Source organism: Orbicella franksi, chromosome 2, assembly GCF_964199315.1.
Source record: "Orbicella franksi chromosome 2, jaOrbFran1.1, whole genome shotgun sequence".
Classification (NCBI taxonomy): Eukaryota; Metazoa; Cnidaria; class Anthozoa; order Scleractinia; family Merulinidae; genus Orbicella; species Orbicella franksi.
The window spans coordinates 21,561,118-21,581,757 of NC_138146.1; the positions used below are offsets into that span (position 1 = coordinate 21,561,118).

At 36.9% G+C, this 20,640-nt stretch overlaps 1 long non-coding RNA gene across 1 annotated transcript; it reads left to right on the forward strand.

The window, feature by feature from the left end:
- Positions 1-942: 942 nt before the first annotated feature.
- Positions 943-12,146, forward strand: LOC145478624 (uncharacterized). The gene is made up of 4 exons (XR_014048302.1): positions 943-1,175; positions 1,260-1,331; positions 6,715-6,787; positions 11,126-12,146. It is a non-coding gene; the product is annotated as an uncharacterized LOC145478624 (long non-coding RNA).
- The last annotated feature ends 8,494 nt before the right edge of the window (positions 12,147-20,640 follow it).

The window sequence follows — 20,640 nt, forward strand, 5'->3', positions numbered from 1 at the left end:
TAAAACATAGGAAAAGCGTGTTTTACTGTTTTGAGCGTGTAAAATCTATATCATAAAGTAAATGAAGTAGCCTAAGCCGTGTATTACACTATGACAAAACACTCCGGACATTTGAAACACTCGAGAAATGTAGAAAACACTCGCCTGCGACTCGTATTTTCTACATTTCCCTCGTGTTCTCAAATACCCGCCGTGTTTTATCGCAGTGTAATACAAGGCTCAGGCTTTTTTATTTGTTAAGTGCGATTCAAGTCTATATCATAAAGCATTTTAAGAGGTTAAAACCATGCATTACACTGCTGGCTTAAAGCGTTCATAACTGAATTTGGGAACATTTGGCCCTATTTTTTGCATTTTTCTCGTATTCTTAAATTCCCGTCTTGTTTTCTGATAATGTAATATATGCTTCTTAGCTCAATTTTTATCACCTTTTCGGTGCACTTCGGATGAGGAGGTTACCATGAGATGGCCCCATGAGATCAGCTTGAAATGTTTTGTCTTGCTTCTGGATGAAGACGATTATCAGAGAAGGTGCTTACACAATCATCTAACCTTGTTTTTTATCTTTTTTTTTATCTCAGCGAAACTTAATATGAATTTGTATGACCTATCTGACACAAAAAGTCTCGCGATTTGTCAGGGGGACAGTTTTATTACAAAGTATTTCAGCCTTTCCCAACTCTCAAAGAAATCCAGTTCATACCCTTAACGGTTTCAGCAAATGGTGCGTAGAGACAGCGCGGTAATAAAGAGAGGGAATCCCATTGGAAGAGAAAATGAATGAGACGAAAAGCGAGATTTTAGTACTTTCGCTGACTCCATTTCAATAGTTCCCTTCCCGCAATCATCCCCGTCACTTTTTGAATGACTGTCAACGTGGCTCGCTAGTCCTGACGCTTCTACTTGTTCATTTGATGCACCAAATGAGCACCAAACGTCTCTTAACTCCGGAATCACTTCGCAGACGTGGTGACCAATCTCTTCAGTTCATCACAACCAAACATTAAATTTTCCATGTCCTCTCTGAGCACTTTTTTCTGTTTTACCCGCGCCTCCCCTCCCTTCCCGTTTTGTTGTGCTATTTCCCACTAATCTTTGCGAGTGTATTTCGTCTCCGCCATTGTGCACGTGTGCAAGAAAAACAGAAGAAAATTGGGCGCGCGCCACTTTCACAGGTTTGTTTTTCATCAGCATGACCCAGCGATATTTCTGAGGGTGAAACGTTGTTAACTTGCCTTTCCTTTCTTTGCTTGTCGCAGCCAGGAGGCGGAATGAGGAGGCGTTTTGTTTGTTGACGACCTCGACCTGCACCTGTAGTCGTCCAGAATAAGGTAAAGCTCGTGTTTGATTGCCTAGCAGTTTAACTTAATACTACTAGACCAGTTAACGAGAAAGAAAATGTTCGTTGCATATGTGTACATAAGAGTTTCCTTTGCCTTCGTAGAGGTACATTACCTGCTTACCAATAGTGATGGGGTAGGGGATAGGGGGTAGGGGGTAGGGGGGGACTCCTCATTCAATTTTTTTTTTTTAACAATAAGCTTAAGCTTAAGTTAACATACCTTAGGCTTACCTAGAAAATAAAAGTTGTTCAGTGATAAATATACGTTGTACCAGCTCAAATATTTTTTCTGATTGGAGGAGAACATGTCACATGTCGTGGGTCAAAACTCACCAACTCCCTAGGGAAACAACTACTTTAAAGTGATCAGGTCGTACTCCTTGAAACTGGGGCAAATTTGTGTGCCAGCCAGTGTCAGGCAAACAATTTTTTGCAGTTTTCCTTTCTATTTTTGGGTTGGAAGGTATAACAGAACACTCAATGACTGGCCCCATGGGAAACCGTGAGTTTTGTTTCCCCTTGACCTTAATGTTCCTCTTGGCTTCACCTCGGGGAACATTGAGGGTCTCGGGGAAGCAAAACTCATTGTTTTCCTTGGGGCCAGTCATTAAGCGCTTAATAAATCCATTATGAGAAAAAAAAAATTGAGTCCAGCATGTTTCAGGGTGCAACAGAAACTAACATTTTGCAGTACTTAAAACCAATGATTGAATATCAGTCTTACCAAGGTCACAGTACGAAGGACGTTTCAAATTATTGGAACACTAAATTTGACAAAAAGTGATCTTTAAACCCAGCAACCCAATAATATCATTTTTGAACAGAGCAACAAAACAATTTCTAATTCAGAGTCAGGAAACAAAACATTTATGCCAAGTAATGAGAATAACAATATTATTTTGAGCTTAGCCGAACGCCACCCTGCATGAAATTATTTCGTGCAGAGTGACTTTCTGCTTAACTCAAAACCTCTTGTTCTGATTGTTCAAGAAGCACCAAGATGTTGGGCAATTTCCTGGGGCATGAATTTTTTTTTCACCTTAAGGTTGTGCATGAGTATTTTTTGGTCTGCATTATAGCTTGTGCATTGATTATTTTAACATCAAAAAATTGCTTAGTAGAAAGTTCTTAATACTAAATTTTTTTTCATGGCTCCACTTGCTTGATTTTTTTTCAGCAGTTTTGCTGTGCAGGAATTCTTTTTTTGTAATTGCCCAACCCTCCATCAAAAAAGTAATGGGCCATCCTTAATGATGTTGTTTTGAGCTAAGACTAAAAGTCACTGTGTGTGAAATTATTTCATACAGAGTAACTTTCTGCTTATTAAGGTATCAGTATACCCCAAATGACCTTCATTTGTTGGCACTGCTTTATGGTTGGACGTTTGACGCATATATTTACATATGTTAAAGTATATATTTTCTGAAAGCTTATGAATTGTAGATTACGAAGGTACATTCATTAAAATATGTAGTGTAGTGCCCTATTTCCTAAAGTACAGAGGTTTACTAATCAAGTTCGTTTCCGATTTGATTTGAGTGGGAGGACGCAATGAACATCGCTATGTCTTCTTGACACCTCCTCTAAAAAGCAGTTAAACTTTGATAGTTGATAAATGTGACGTCTGCAGCGACTGGCAAATTCCAAAACGAGACGAAACAAAACGAGCTCTAGGCGTGTCACGACAAACTAGTGGGTGAGACTACTTTACAGGTCGTCTTCAAGGGTAGACAAGTAAACGACGGAAAACCAAAGTTGACGGTTATCGGCGATTTATTGCATCGACATAAACTATCGTAAACTGAAATAACAATATGTAACGAATTTTTATCAATTTAGCGGAAAAGTTGCGTAACAAATAGTCAAGACTTACACGAGACAAACTAACGATTTGGAATCGATAACATAACGAAATTGAATAACAATACATCAAAAATAGCCAGCGTAAATACTATGCTAAGATACTAAATAAGATTCGATCACAGAAGTACACAACAAAAGGAACTAATTAACAGCTCAATGCTTTCGAGCCTAAAAGGTGGGCGTTCACTCTAGTAACGTTCAGAACACTTTCTAATTTAGACGATTATAAATCAATTAAAATTGTACAAATTTTTCTTTGTATTCCTTCGCCCATAGCTATAAAAAACGTAACCTAATCAAAATGACAAAGTACTCACATATCGGTCCTGCTTGAGCCAAGGGTTAGGAAATCAAAAAGCATCAAGAGTTCAAGGTTGACAAGACCACGCGAGATGAAAAAAAACTACTTTAAAGGGACGCTAACTCAGCTTTTATATGCGCGTGGTGATGCTTAAAGGTCCGATTACAAAACCAATAAAAAAGAAGTAAACATTGTAACTACGTTCGTAACTAAGATAAAGAGACAATTATTAACTATTCAAGATTGACCTTTGTCTAGTGTCCTTAACAATAAAACATGTGTTCTATTCACTAAAATAGTCATAACTTTCAAAAGAAGCCAAAAGTAAAAACTCGCTGACACCGTTTTTTGCATGATTTCGGGCAACGTTCTCTCCAAGTTTTAGTGACAAACATTGAAAACTCGCTGGAAACAATTTAAAATGTGCTCTTCACTTGCTGAAATTTTTGTTTTGAGATATGAAGGAAAATATACTTTAGGGCATTCTTCCAATGTAATGAGATATTTAGTACAAAACGTGTGAAATTAATGATACGTTTATCGATAAAGCAAAGGTTCATTTTACTTTAACAATATCTAGCTCATATCAATTACAAAATAGTCTCAAATGTTGCCTCCAACAAAAAATATCCTTTGCAAGATCTGAATAAAATAATTTTTGTTTCTGTTTCTTCCTTTTGATTTTTGAAACTCCTTAGCTAAGAGATGCTGTAGACAACGAAAGAGCACATTCGTAAACAACGTGAATGAAATGGCCATGAGAATGTGATACTGATTGAACTGACATATTACTGTACGTTACTGCTTTGAATGGCGAAAGCGCCAGTGAAGTAATGCTTAGAGAATGTCAAAAATGGCAAGCAACTTCTCCTACTCAGAGCAGGATCAAACCTTTGTTACTAGAAGCTAACACATCAGCCCAATTCTGATCGAATGTCTTTGAAACCCTCCCCCCCCCCCCCCCGGCCTTTTCCTCTGTGGTGCTTCTTCCCACTTGCAAACTTTAAGTGAAAAGGAACTTTTATGTTTTTTCTATGACAAATTTAAGTTTAAATCAATAATCTACAAATGTAGAACACTCCGAACAACTTGTTGACAAACAAATGTTTGACAATCGTACATGCACGGCAATTGGTCACGCAACCGTTTAATGCAAGTTTACTTCTCATGGCAACCTGTTGACAGCTATCAATTAGAGGTAATTAATGCAAAGAAACGCTTTTCTTGCTTAATAGAATCAATTTTTTTCATAGAAATGTTTTTGAATGAAAGATTGCAATGAGCTCTATCTGAACAAGAAGATCTGTTAGATCTTATAACCACGCTTTTAAAATTTAACCGTTTGCTTAGCACTACAGTGGAAATGCAGTGCACATTCCAAAGCAGTCCTTGATGATTCTTTTCTTACTGTAGACATCACATCACTTGATCAACACAGACTCTATTATTGCACCATCAGTCGTAGCGGTTGTGAAATCTCTGATGACATAATGGTCTTAATCTGGAACTTTCTTCGGGAAATGTATGGGTATGAACGATATGAACAATAAGATAATAACACTATTAACAACAGCTTTCTTTCTTAAAAGTCACGATGACATTTAATCGTTTTTTCCCTTGAGTAAAGAGCTGGAAAAGTAGTCACACAAGTCACATAATTCAAGAATTGCGTAATCCACAGCTATCTTTAGTACTGTGGTTATTTCCCTGCCAATGACGTAATCCTTGCATGTTCTGACAAGTTCTTTGCTTGGCTTGCAAATATTTAATTTTCCTTCTGATCTATGAACTCGCTGTGATGAAACAGCCAAAGAATTTACTTTATTTGCCTAAAACCACAAGAAATACTCGCAAAATTGCAAATAAATTAATAACCGTCGCTTCTGACGAAATAAACTTGCAAAGGAAACACGATCTTACTTGTCATGTAGCGAAAGTGAAAACTGCAACGTCAGCACATTCCATGGCTGACATAATACCTTTTTTTAGCGTATTTATTATTTCCTTGGAATCCAGCGCTTTGATAAAACCCAAAGAAAATATATTTTACACACAAATAAAGGAGACAATATCTGTAACATTGCCCGTGTATTAATTTTTTGAAAAGCTTTTGGCGAACAAACATCACAGGTTGCGTGATTCAAAATTTGGCCGAGAGGAAGTTTGGGTCTGGTCACCGACAAAACTAAAAAAAAAAAAAAAACCACAGGTAGAACATGAAGCGTGCTCGGCCCATGGCTGTGTGGTTAAAAAGCGAAAAACAATTTTTTTGAAAAATGGTCAATTTTGGGGTATAAAAAAAGGTAAAGTCTGCATATGAGCCAAGTGGCCCACCAGGCTGGAGCTTATCCCAGTTTCCTTAGCATGAAGCGACTAAGAGTTTTTCTACTCCCTCCTGGATGGGATGCTAGTCCATCGCAGGCTTACCCCCAGCATTAAATTTGCTGGTACCCATTTATGCACCTGGGTGGAGAAAGGCACCGTGAGAGTAAAGTGTCTTGCCCAAGAACACAACACAATGTCCCTGCCAGGGCTCGAACCCAGACTGCTCGATCTGGAGACGAGTGCACTAACCATGAGGCCACCACGTCTCCACAATTTTGTGGTATACTGATACCTGAACTCAAAACCTCGTGTTCTGATTGTTCAGAAAGCACTGAGTTGTTGGTTCGACTTCAGGTTAAAGTTGTTACTGTTGAAGTCCTTTTTGTGTACTTTCCTTTTTTATGATCTTTTTAAAAGGCATATCTTAGTTAGAGTGGGTATACTTTTGTTAGTTCTTTTCCCCCAGGTGGCTGATAGGGCTAGATTGGGTGTATCCTTTAACTATATACTCAGATTTTTAGTGTAAACCCTAGGGCAGTTCTAGGGGGGTTCAGGGGTTTCAGTTGATCGCCCTAAATTGAAAAAAAAAAAGAGACATAATAACACTCTGACTTGGCCTCAGAATGCTGGAAATCCCAGTTCCAAGGAAGGATACCAGCGGAGCCCCTGCCTACAGGGGACTGCCTTTGGCAGTCTGTATCTTAAACCCCCCTAAAATCCTAATCTAAAATCCTGGATCTGCCCCAGAAACCCAAACACTGTGGAGATACAGTGTGTTATGTTTATCTGTACAAACTCTCAATGCTTTCTTGGCAGCTTGGTAGTAGAATTAGAATTTTTGCTTTAGTGGCAACTAATAGGGGACTTTAATCTTGTATTTCAGAAGAAATGTAAACGGGAAAGAAATTGGATCAAAACCTTGACAATAAGGATGACGTAAAATTAGTCCATGGCAGGTAAGCAAAGTAAATAACAACTCTTGATTAATCAAATACTAAGTGATTGTTGGTCTTTTTCATGACTTCCAAAAATGTTCCCCTAAAATGATAATTGGGTGATTCCAGAAAGTATCCATAGCTATACCACGGGCGGCTTTTGGGAATTCTGAGGGCAAGGGGGGTTCTTTGAACTGGAAATCCAAAGGCATGGGGGTACTTACAATTGGAATTCTGAGGGCATGGGGGGTTTTGTAGAGGGGACAGACAAGAATGTGAAAGCACAAACGAACTGACAACACTGTTGACTACCACAGGAAGCAAGATACAAGACAAGCATCGATCAATTACACATGTGTTCATATTCATTTAGAGACGAAAAGCAATAAAATCTGCATTGTACATTGGACTCCAGAGGCCTTAAAGTTGATGAATTTCTTGTCCTTAAATCGTTTGTGACGAATGCCGACGCACCATGTTTGTTTACCTTGTGCCAGATACATAGTCATAAAGAAACTGCTTTAAGGGCATCTGAACAAGTGAATATCATTTGTAATATCAAAGGTAAATTAGGCAGGATATGCAATTAATATACAAAACAATTGAAATTTTATTCTTTCACTAGTTTAGCTGAAAACTAGTTGCAAAATTGCAACTGAAGAGGAGGAAGTTTTAGTCACTGAACATATTTTAGTCACGAATGTATGTGATTGTATTGGTCACAACTTGAAGCCCTGTAGACAGTTGGTAAACTTCTGGGAAGATGTAAAAGCGTAGAATCACTTTCATTGGAAGCGGTAGGGAGTCAAACTAGGATTCCAGATGGTTGAAGTAAAAAGTGGTCTTTTGGAAGGGAGGGGGGTTAACAATCTTGGAATTCGGAGAGCATGGGGGGGTAGAGCATTTTGGAATTTCCAAAGGGTGGTTAAAATGTTCATGCTGCCTGCAGTAGGGTATGGATATTTTCTGGAATCACCCATGTTGTTTTACTTTGAAAATGGTCATAGAAGTATTGATATGACTTATGAAAAAAATTGAGTAAAAAAAATTATGATTATATAATTAACTATGTGAAAAAGTGTTATTCACTTATAATTAACTAGTTCACATTTTGTTTAAAATACACCTTTCATTGGTAATGGAAATATCCACCCTTCAAATAATTATTTTCTTGTACTGTCACTGAGCTGATTTCATAGCATTTATTATTGAGACAAAAAGAGGATGATTATGAGTATCACAAGAATTAATTTTCACTAGACACAATGCAAGCTGACTGACTGATGGACTCATGAATAGACTGATTGACTGACAGGCTGACTATTAGACCAACTTATTGACTAACTAATTTACGGCCTGTTGAGTTGACTGCTTAGCCCAAGATTAACTTTGCCTAAACTTCATTTAGCCACATTGCAAGCCTGCAAATAACAGTCGCTCACTGGACAATTGTCCAGAAAATTTGAGGTTTTGACAAGTAAAAACTTTGCCAGGTCGGATACTCTGACAGGACATTTCTGCTACAATGAAAAATGTCTTAACTGGCAATTTGTGGCTGAATATGGAAGAAGTTATATTATACTGCCACACAATACTACACAGAAGAGCTTTGTTATCAGTTGCATTTTTTTCTATTTTATCATGCGCAATGCGTTGTCTCTAATGTTACGTTGAATTGTAAAACACGCCACATAAGCACAACTATTCAGGCTACGTGTTAATTTACATTTGCGGTGGCATCGTGAAAGATTGTGAAGCCCCATTTTGTCTGAATTACGTTCGTCTGAAAGACCACGAAAATCTGAGGTCTTAATTATGTTGTTGTTTGTTATATGCAAGTGTTGTGGAATTAATTTTCAGGCATAATTTGACCCCAATAAAATATTATGCAAATTGAATACACGGCCCAAGTTCTCACGTTTGTTTATCGACTTTATCTATTTGCAATTGCTGTCAGAACTTTAAAACATCTAAAATGCAACCAAATGTTTTTTTCCAGTCCGTATGATCAAAAATCAGCATTATAGCTCTTCATAGTTTTTTTTTTTGAGTTATTTTTTTGTAAAAAATACCTCTTAGTCAGCATGTTGGGTACGTTATGGACTGGTCAATGGATGGGTGAGTGAGTGAGTGAGAGATGTATGTATGTCACACCAATCAGATTGGATCTGCTATAAACAGCCAATCAAATTTCTTGTTGTAAAGTTAAATGGTATGTGAGAAGATTTGATCCCGATACAGTTCAGAACGGCCATATTTATTCTTCTATAAAAGAGGAAAAAGTATTCATATATTGGGTTCACTTCAACATTTTCTGTGGGTTAGGCTACGAATTTTAGTTATGAACGAGATGAGCCTTGAAGTTTGAAACAGTTCGTGAGTTAGTAGTATGCAAATGGGCGAGATATTTTCATTTTTAGTTACAAAGGTAACTTGATACTTTTGTTTTTCACAAGGAGTAAACTCAATTAGAGGTCACGAATCGTCGCTTCTAGTTCTTAGGACATGTTTTAGAGGAGATGAGACTATTTAGATTTGAGAGAGTTCTAGCGTTTACAATAGTCAGTGCAGGTAACAATTGTTTTGTTCTTGTTGCATGCAAATATAAGGAGATATTTTTATTTTTTTAGTTACAAAGGATAATTTGACACTCTTCTTTTTCACAAGGGAGTAAATTCAATTAGAGCTGACGAATCGTCACCACTCTTTTCCACGAGATGTTTGCTATCTTTAGTTACAAATGGTAAATTGACACTTGTTTTTTATATATGGGAGTAAATTCAATTAGAGCTGATGCAAACGTTTGTAAATTTGTCAATTTTCTATGGGTAGAATAATACCTGACTTAAGGTAAAGGTCTCCTTTCTGGTGGTAGCTATTATCAATTTTACACTCCATTGGCTTTACTTTTGAGCCATTCAAATTTGCAACCAACAGTTTGATGAAGGGTCTACAATGAAATACCAAAATGTCTCAAATGTCTCTTATTCTTAATTTCTAACGACAAAAAAAATTTTGTCCAACCAGACTAGCTTTTTGTCAGGTCAAAATTTGTCCTTGGCCTGACAAATGACCTGCTTATAGACAAAGACTATTTGCAGACTTCACATTGAAATCTCAAAATATCAAGGTGTTCAAGGTTTCTGACTTTCACAGTTAAATTACATTTTTATCTAAGAAAAAATTGTGTTATAAATGATTTGCGCGGGCTCCTGTTGTTTAGGGATGGACCGTCAACTTAAGAGATTGGAAATTTCCACTAACATCCCATCAATGCCTCATTAATTGTTCATACTCTTGCTCCCTTGAATGCACTGCTCTAATCTTTGATTACTACTAATTTGCATATAGAGTAGCTGCGTGAGTAAAATAAATTGAGGTTCCAAAGGAGTAGCACTTTGACACACTTCAATATTGACACAAAATCCAAAACAGGCAAATAATGTAAAACAGAGACTTGTACACAAATGTAAGCACTACACTTATTTAATGTTTGAGGCAAAAAATTTGTAGTGTTCTGTCTTGTATGAAATGCAGTGCAAGTAACTTTTTCAACCTGCTCTGGGTAATTATACTTCCAGATGGGAACTTTACTTTGTGTCAGACCAACACCTTGGCCTTTATATCTAAACGTTGCTAACGTAAGATTTACAGACATTTATGACACAAGTTGATTACTGAGTTAATTTTATGCTACTGGAAGCTATTACAAATTAATGTCGATTGTTGTTAGTGATTAATGTGGCTGGCCCTTGATTTCACAAAAAAATGGTTGTGCAGTGAGTTGTCAAATTTCAGTATTATCTGAAAAAAAATTACTATTACCAGCTGAGGGCGTCTTTTGGATAGTGAAATGCAAGCAATTAATTAAGAATTAATCAGTTGCTTGCATTTTACTATAGCTTTAGTCAGTCAGTCAGTCCATCAATTATTGATGGACTGTCTGACTGATAATTGATTAAACAGATTTAGTAAGTTGACTTACTAACTGATGGATGAACAGATAGACAAACAGATGGATGGACAAACGAATGGATGGACAGACAGACTGACATCTGAACATACATGTACCAGTTGACAGGTTTAAATGACAGAACAAGTGTCTGAATCACTCACTGACTGATTGCCACCCCCCTCCCTTCCTGTAATAGCTACTATATGTAATTGACAAGCATTAATAAGACACGAGCACTGTTTTGATTAAATACCTTTTATTAGCTGGGATGTTCAATAGATGGTAGTAAGTGAACTGTCTTGTAAGTTAAGCTTGTAAGTTAAGCTTAAGTAAGTAATGTTGTTGTTGTAAATGTTGTTAAGCTTGTCACTGAAAGTAATTACATTGTAATCTTGCTTCTCCAGATCAGATGCCAACAAGGACAGTGGATGACAGCCTCAAGCAGCAGTAAAACTTGCTGTATGTTCTATTTTGCAATTCAACCTTTGGAGGAGCCAGGTAAACAGCTCTTGAATAAGCCAAGTTCTGCTCAGATTTGTTGACTTCAGACATGTAATCTATTCTGCCTTGTCCATTTGCATAAGGAATAAGAAGAGTTCTCATTTAAACAGTGCATTTTTCAAACCAATAGGAAATGAAATTGTTTTGCTTGTAAATTATTCTTCAGCCAAACTGGTTCAAAGATTGTACTCAATATGGTTTGAATTTTTACTTGTGAAAATTGTTGAACTTGATGGACGACTGTGAAGCTGAATTCACTAATTGGACTCTGTAATGATTGACTGGTTGATTCACTTACAGGCTGATCTTTTGACCAAGCAATTCACTATATGTATTTGACAGAGAGATGAAACTATTATTAGACTCTGACTGATTTTTACATGATTTGCTGCACGATGGACATACAGTGGAATCCTGATTTTTCGAACCTCCAAGGGAAACAAAAACTGGTTAAAAAAATTGGAGATTTTGAGAAATCGGAGGTAAAATTACAGTGTTTGACTGAGGAGAGGGAATGACTTTTGGTTCAAGTTATAGGGAGGTTCGAGAATATGAGGGTTTGAGAAATTGGGATTGCTCTGTATTGACAAAGTGACTGAGTACTGAACTGATTGATGAACCAAGTGAAAAACAGTCTACATCTGTAGCTGAATTTAATTATTTATTATTACTCAAAAGCTAACGCCGGGGATTGCATCAAGATTTTAAAATAAATTGTCAGATTAAATGCGTCAAATTAAGAGATTGACAGGCAACTGATTGAAATTTATTGGTGCCTCAATGACTGGAAGCTGATGGATTGAATGACTAGAGATTGATTGATTGATTATCTGATTGTTTAATGGTTTTTTTGAGAAACTGGCAAAGAAATAATTCTAGAGATTGAATCAGCAAATTTCACACAGACAGACAGACAGACAGACAGACAGACAGACTCACCAACTGATCAACAAACAAACAGATTACTGATTAGCAAACTGACTCACAAACTACATAGACATATATAGTGGCAAACTGTTCGACCGGTTCATTATTTGATGAGTTGGTCCCCTGATTGACACTGACAGACAGAGCCACATACCAATGGACCAAAAAACGGACCAGTTGTTGGTGAACTGACTCACAACCAACCATTTAACCAGTTCATTAATAATTGATGAGCTAGTTGCCTGATTGACAGACGGACAGACCCAACAAACGATCGACCAACAGACAGTCTAGTGATTGACCAACTGACCTACAAACTAGATATAGACAGATATACTGGCCAACTGTTTGACCAGTTCATTGATTGCTGAGTTGCACCTGACTGACCCATTTCCGATCAACCACCAAAAAGACTACTGATTGGCAAGGTGACTCATCTGCTAAATTTTAACTTCAGTTTTTTAAGAGAGCCTCTGTTTATTCATGTGTTCATGGGCTGTACTGTGCGGGGCTGTTTACAGCTGCTACAAATGGTGTGATTTTGATACAGAACATTGCATGTCTGGGTTATTTAATGCAGTTGAACCTCCCTTAGTGACCACCTTGTGAAAAGAAGCCATCTCGAGTCTCGTATACGACTATGTTTTAAAGTTCCCAAAATTGTCTTACACGGCCAAGTTACTAACTTTTTTATAAGTAATACCGTGGTGATGCAAAATTCATAGGTGGTCTCCTATGGGTGGTTCAGTTGTATCTTCAATTTATTTACTGTAAACCTTATGGGTACATTTTCCTTACCTCTCCTCCACTGAGTCGAAAGTTATTTAAGTCTTGAAGAACGCACTTTCAATTTGTCGCGTTGTCGAAATTTTTTACTTTTGCATCAAGTTTTTGAAAAAAAAAAACATCATGAGATGTCATTTGACTAAAACACATTTTTCTGTGACTACTTCATCAAGCAACTGTGGAAGGAATGAGGAAAGACCGCATTTTTTAGAACCTATTTTTGCTTGAGCCTCTTTGGAAAAAAAGAAAAGAACTTAAAACAAATTAACGTTTCTCAGTTTTCAGCTGATTTCGGGTGTTTTTATAACCGCTGATAAACGGCCTTTCACACAATTGTTTTGAACAATTGAAATGCACAAAAAAAAATTACACGGTGCGTACAAACAGCAAGCATATCTACATTTTGTTTTTACTAGTTGTTTTGCAAAGATTTGAACTGTAGGTTTTGACTACAGTTTAGCCGTAATCTGGAATGATGTTCATGTTAAGCAGTTCAAAAATTGCGGAATTGAGATTGCACTTCACACATTTGAGTGTTAAATTGAAAGGTTGGTAATCATACAGTTGCTGGAGTTGTTTCATTTTGAGCGCTTAATTTATCGTGCGCACAACAAATTTATTTCGGAACGTTTTCTCTTTGATCTATGAGCGAATATAAGCAGGACAAACACCAAAAAATATTCAGTTCGTATCCGGCTTTAAATATTCTCGATTTTATCGGCGATCATTTGGAAACTGGCTTTTAAAAGGAAGCCCAGTGGAGAGGTATTGGAAAACGTTCTCAAACCAGTTCCAAGAGGGACGAACATTTTATTTCTCCATACCGTGTCAATATATTTCCAAGTAGACGAGTGATAAGAGTACTTGCGATATTGTCTTGATGTACAACCAAATTCTCATTTCAGAAAAACGTCGGGAATTATCAAGGAGAAATAATATGTCCAGCTTGGGACACATATAGGTGTTTACAGTAAATGTTCAAACTTAGCGGTGCGCTTGTACACTGGTTTTAGTAAACGGTTTGTTTCTGTTCCAATGTACGCCATAGATACGTTTAAAATTTAATTTACAATTTTAAGCAACTCGGTACACGGCTTTTCTAAGGGTCGTCACGCAACCAGACGCGACCCCATGTCACGCTTTTTTCCTTTGCGTGACGACCTCAAGAAGGGTTGTATGTGAAGAAAAAACTGAAAGAGTCGGCAAGAAATGCTAAAGAAACGTATCTGTGGCGTACTTTGACATGAGAAACGAACTGTTTACTGAAACTAAGTGCCAATCGCACTGCATAGTTTTCTCAAGACCTCTCCAGAACTTGGCTTATTCCGGAGAGTTTATCTGGTTCACTCAAACGGTTGGATTGCAAAATAAAACAAAATGGGAGAGAAGATAACGATATTTTATTGAAATAAAATTGTCTCTGTTGTCCATTACTTTTATTAAAAAAATAAAAATAAAAGACCAAAAAAAAATAAAACTAGCCAAATTCACCCCTGCTTTTGGGTTGCATCCACTCTGCTCATCCGAGTTGATGTCGTTTCTTTAGTCCTCATTTAATATTCCAACTTTGAAACCCTGCTCTGTTTTATCTGATCCCTTCATCCCAGCCGGGCACAGTTGAACGCTTAGAAGAGTTGACCGTTTGCTCCCAAGTGGGATGGACAGCGTAAAGGAAAGTGAGAGTTTGCTCCCTATGCCTCCGGGGTCTCAGTCTTAATTTGCCACAACGCCACACTCGAGTAATTTTGGAATTAATAAGTTGGAAATAAATTAAATGCCAAATTCGTAATTTGACTGAAGATGCTAATTCGCAAGTCAATGCATCGAAAAAAATAGTGATTTGCCAGAGTGCCAAAATATTAAATAAGCTCGCCCTCCCGGAATATTTTGGATGAAAACCTTTTTAAAATTGGAAACTTCCGCAACCTGGACAAGAAAAACCGAAGCGCTAAAGTATGGCGCTCAATTTCAGTGCATCACCGTTGAAATCAAGGAAAGAATTGAACACCGAATCCGCCAGTCTGACCTCCCGACCAAACCACCGACCGACCGTCATTCCACAAACTTCACCAAAGAGTACAAGTCACTAAAAGTCTCTCACCTGTGAAACTACTGCGGTCAGGTTTCTCTTAAAATTTGGATGAAAGAAATCGGCCGCGATTTAGGAGGAAAACTCAAAGGAAAAAAGTTTTAGTGTTGTTTAATAAATAAATTAATATAGTGCGAAGGTTTTAGTTATTTTATCTTATTCAGCTTGTTTGTTGTCCCATTGCACATCACGTGACGTGACCCTGGAGAGTTGTTTTTGTTGAATGCAAATCATTCCAGTGCGAATGAGTAGATAAATTTTAGAAAGACAAAAGAGCAATTCTCCAGAGAACATCCGTGATCTGAAACCGGCAATTAACATACGAAGCTGAACGGGTCTTGTCATAAAAATAAATAAAACTAGTAAAAGAGTATGCCGAATTGCTGCCGAGAGCATTTGGCAGTCAGTAAAAGTCTTAAGTTACGCTGTCTTTGTTCAAGCGCGCGAAATATATTTTTAAAGGCTAAAAATTAGGAATTTGTTGATTAATTTTTGCTGTGGATGTTTTTTAATTAGCTGAAATTTCGACTTAATAAGAGAAAAAATCCAGCCGACTCTCATTATTGTTGTAGTGCGAAAGGAAGCTAACAATAAGTTATTTTAGGTTACAGTAGTTTATAATATTAATATTTACAAAATTCCCATTGCAAGAAAATGTAGCGTCCTACGAAGCCGTGACTTGCGCTGTCACGCAACTTCTCTGCTGAAAAATGCGTGACTATCCAAAAAAAACTGCCACAAAGTAGCATGAAGTTAAGTGATTTTAGTGAATTTTATTACAAAAGGGAGGAAACCCATGGAAAATAATTAACCTGGCTAAAAAGGAAATGAGATAATTTGGTTTTATCATCTGGATTGATAATGTAAATTGGCCACCGTAAAGAGATTCAAAGGCTGACGTTTCGAGCGTTAGCCCTTCGTCGGAGCGAATCCTTCGCTTCGCTCCGACGAAGGGCTAACGCTCGAAACGTCAGCTTTCGAATCTCTTTACGGTGGCCAATTCACATTATCAACCCAGTTGATAAAACCAAGTTATCTTGTTATACTCCCCACCGACGCAGCACCACAGTTTCTTTAGAAACTTACCCCCTCTAAAAAGCAAATGTTCATGAGTGCAAAATTTTAATTGTTATTGAAAGAGTAAATTTAAGTATTAAGGAACGATATATAGATTGGATTTATGCTTAAATAAGTTATAATTTTCGTCCAAAATTCAAAGACAAAAAAATTGTTGAAGAAAGCAAATCAAAGTGCTTAAAATAATAATATTCAATGCTTGATGTTTCAGAATTACCCTTCAACAATAAGTTGATTAACCGTTACATGAAATGCTGCCGTAGTATTTAACAGTCAACCAGGCTACCAATGAAGGGTTATTCCTCAAACAGCTATTATCAATATATCCGTTTCTCAAAACTAGCTGATTGCCAAAAAGAAAATTGTACTCTAGAAGCTTTAGGGAGACTGGGCTCCAGCTTCGAGAACTAAGGTTTCTGGGACTGTCTTGGTAACCAACGTGAGCTATGATTCGTTGATGATCACCAAGACAACCATTGACCAATCACAGCTCATGTCTGGTTACCAACACAATTCCAGAAACCTTAGTGCCCAAAGCTGGTGCTTAGTATCCCTAAGAGATATAGAGTGGCGAACAAATGAATATTATTCTTGAAGAATGAAAACGACTAAGTTCAATATTAAGTTAAGTGAAAGAGAAAGTGAAAATGCAGCTTCAAAATAATTTTTAAGTTGTGTGAAATGTTTTCATAAACAATAAAATTTCAAAATTAAGAGAAAACTTATGAAAGAATGTGTTTTTGTTTTCAAAAAGATTGACTTGTTTATAATTGGGCCTATAGGATTTAGAATATTAGAATTTTATTTTTTAAGTTTTAATTTTAATTTTAACTACGAAAAGAAAGAAAACCTAACCCAGTAGCAACCCAATCAGAGAGACTCCAAGTGACCATAAGCTCAATTCGATGTCATTTGTGAAAATCCAATCAGGTCAGACCAATGAAATTCAGCGCCCTCCTCTGTCCATGCTTTCTCAAGAGACGTACCTTCCTTGAGCCCCACAATTCAGCACTCCTGTTTTACATCCTTGGTTGTGGAACATTTCCTGATACATTGACTGCGAAAAAGCATCTTGCTAGGCCAAAAATGCCCAATTGATGGTGTGGTATTGTGACAAATAAAGTAAAACCCTAAAGACATAAAAAGCAAACTCTCACCTTCCTTCACACTGTCCTACCCACTTGAGAGCAAATAGCCAACACTTCCAAGTGTCCAACTATCCCCAGCTTGAATTACAGGATCAGATAAAATTTTGCAGGATTTCTCAGTTGGAATATATCAGAGGACATCAGAAACACACACCTTCTCAGAGGCAGAGCTTCCACAACCCAGCAGGGACGTTGATTGGCTAGATTTGTGTCTTGGTGTGTGTGCCACCTTCTGTCCTGGAATTAAATAATCACCTAACAACTCTTAGTAGATACATGCAAGCTCACTAGCAAATTATAAATAAACTACTAAAAAAAAAAATGGCTGTTTCTTGGTGATAAAAGTAAAAAACTAAACGAGGTTTAAAACTTGATCTAGCCTGTTGATAGGCTGTGCTCAGGGTACTGAGCTAAAAAATCCTACAAGCTTTTTCTTTTTCTTTTCTTTTTTTTTAAAAACAGTCATTGAAAAACCCAAGAGCGTTGAAAACGCTTAAAGGAAGTCTAGGACAGCCTACGAAATATAAGGACTTCTAGCACCAAGAAAGAACCTTACCTTACAAAAAGCAAATAAACATAAATTAACTTTATCAACAGTCCGCATTAAGTAGATCTTAAGCAGCGAGGAGCATCCAGATTTTTTTTAGATCGAAATAAAACAAAAACAACAACAACAAAAAAACTAGTTTTAAAAGTAATAATGCAGACTGTTGATCTACCTTCCTTTAACCTGAATATTGCATTATTACTATTATTGGCCAGGAAAATTAAAATAAAACATGAAATGAAACCAAGACTTTGGAAACCGAGGAGAGCCTTATTCCAACAAAGGCTGTAAGTACCTAATGAAAGGAAATTTTGCTTAACTTTAAATAGCTCTTTTCTATCTAGGTTTGTTTTTTCTCTTTTTCATATCATTGCCACTCTAAAACTTTTCCACAAGGAAGTAGTATTTTTTTTTGTGATTAAGGCTAAAAAAAAGTGTATCAATGAAAATTCTGGTAAGTCTTCACAGCAATAAATGCGCTCAAGAAAGTGAGGAAATTGAGTGGCAATGATAAGATTAACTGCACCTTGCCAATAGTTGCAATTAAGTTTTGTAGAGTGAAAATAAGTACTTTTCACTTCTATAGTTAAAGGTCTGCTAATGAGCTTGCAGATCTCCTTTACTTAATATAAACAAAGCATTAATAAAAGTTTTTTTTTAAAAAAAAAGGATGATAACTTGCTAATATGAAATACTGTATTTTGAAGTAGCCTGATAGTAAATGGATGTCATTTTGCACCTCACAACCTGTTGTCATGACAACTGAACATGAAATGTAAAATGACTTCAGCTTACCCAGGCCAAATTTTGGAAGTGAAATAATTTTAATCCAAACAGTGTATAAATTGTGAATGAAAAATACTTGACTGACTCTCTCATGAACATGCAATTTATATTGGAAAATAACTGCTTCCCTTATTCTTAGCCTGTATCAAACCACCATCCCAGAGCAAAAGTACCGAGGAGTAACAAATTGCGTGTCCTGTGCACATGCATGCTAACTGTGCTGAGGCTGTCCAATCTCTGAATTGCCAACTTTGGATTTTCCAATTATTAACGAAATTCTGACAATTAATCAATGACCTTGTCCTGGGGCAGCAGTACTGCATGCATAAGAAAAGCTCTACTCAAGACTCTTGTGTTGGACCCTCAACCCTCATTTATATTGAACAAACAAGTGCAGGAGTAAGATTTGACAACGGAATCAAATCATCGAAATAATTGGATACAAAAAACATACATGTACTATAATTTCTTGATTAAATGATTCAATGATTGGAGTCAGAATTTTTGCTGCTGCATGTAGCTCTCTCACTAATATGCATTCCACAGAAAAAAATTGCTTTGAAAGAGATATATTATTTGCTGGCCAGGAGGTCTGTATGGAAAAACTGTGCCAGAGGCTGTGTTGAGCACAACCTGAGGTCCGGGGCCTTGAACTGACTCAAGACATCTTGTACAGGTTTTCCCTATACTGACCAACCTAGGCTGACAAATAATGTATATTATTATTCATATTTTTCTTACTTAATTTGGTCTTTAAGGAACCTTGGAGTCCTTGGAAAAGTGTTTTGCAAAAAAGTTCACACGTATGTGTGTTCTGCACCTAACATTGTTCAAATTTGCTATAACAACTGAAATAAAACTACCAAAGAAAGAAGTGAAAATCTAGGGCAATCATCCATACTGAATAAAGGTACCATGTAAAACATTTTGCAGTAGAGTATTTCCTTTCAGTTGGCTCTCCATAATTCCATGCCAGTTTTCACCCCCATCTAAGGCAATCTGACTGATTCATAAGCCGCAAAATCTTTGCAAAGTGTAAGCTGTTTACCAGTTTATTTTGGCCTACTTTTCAATAGGTAAACTCATTGGACTTAATTCTTTGATCTTCAAAGAAATTTGTGAAACAATTGGCTAAGGGAAAACAAACTCTGTAAAATGACTAATATTGTTTCAGCACAATTTGGAAGTTAAAACTGCAAGCTTAGGAGATTGAAAATGAAACAGACTTGTAAATAACAGGATGAACAGTACAGTTAACTATAATTAATAAAATTTTGTTGAGTTTCTCTACCAGCCTTGTTCGCAAGATAACGACAATGAAAGCTAACAGTAAGCTGTAAAAACATTGCCATCTCCATGGACCTTATTGAGAATAACATAAGGCAAACAACAAAATAGACACTGAATAATGCATACTTTAGTGAGAATGACATACAGTGACAAAGACTCTGAATCCAACCAATGAACCAATCAATCCCATACAGTTAGTTCAATGTTCAGTTACAAACCAGATATACAGACAATTTTTTCTCAGAAAAGGCACTTGTTTGAACATTGGTGGCACACACACCTAACAATAGTATTAACATATGAGGTGGTGGGTTGCATTGGTGTGTGAATTGCACAGTTTTGGTAGTGTCTTAAGTTTTGGCTGTTGTGATACCTATTGTCTTAGTAGTAGATTTGAATGTCAGTGGCAGTCTTTTTGTTAGTTTGTTGACTGTCAGGTTTATGTTGAAGTACAGGTGTCAGGTCAGGTCTTTGTAAGTATGTTTGCCATTACCAAGTGTGTCCATTTTGTTGTGATTAAGTCAGTCTCTCCCATAATGGCAGTAGAATGTGCTTTGTTGTTGGTCACTGTTAGGTGCTTTTCTTTTGTCTTTTGTCAAGTTCCTGAGAAGCATAGAGCCAGTCTTCAGAGTTAAGTAAAAAGTTGTTGGTCAGTCGAGGGTGATAAGTCTGGTCCTTGATGCTGATCGGTCAGTTTCCAGTGTGGTTAATGACAGTCGAAGTACAAAGTTAGTATACTGTGATTGGCCAGTTGCTGTTGGTTTTAAT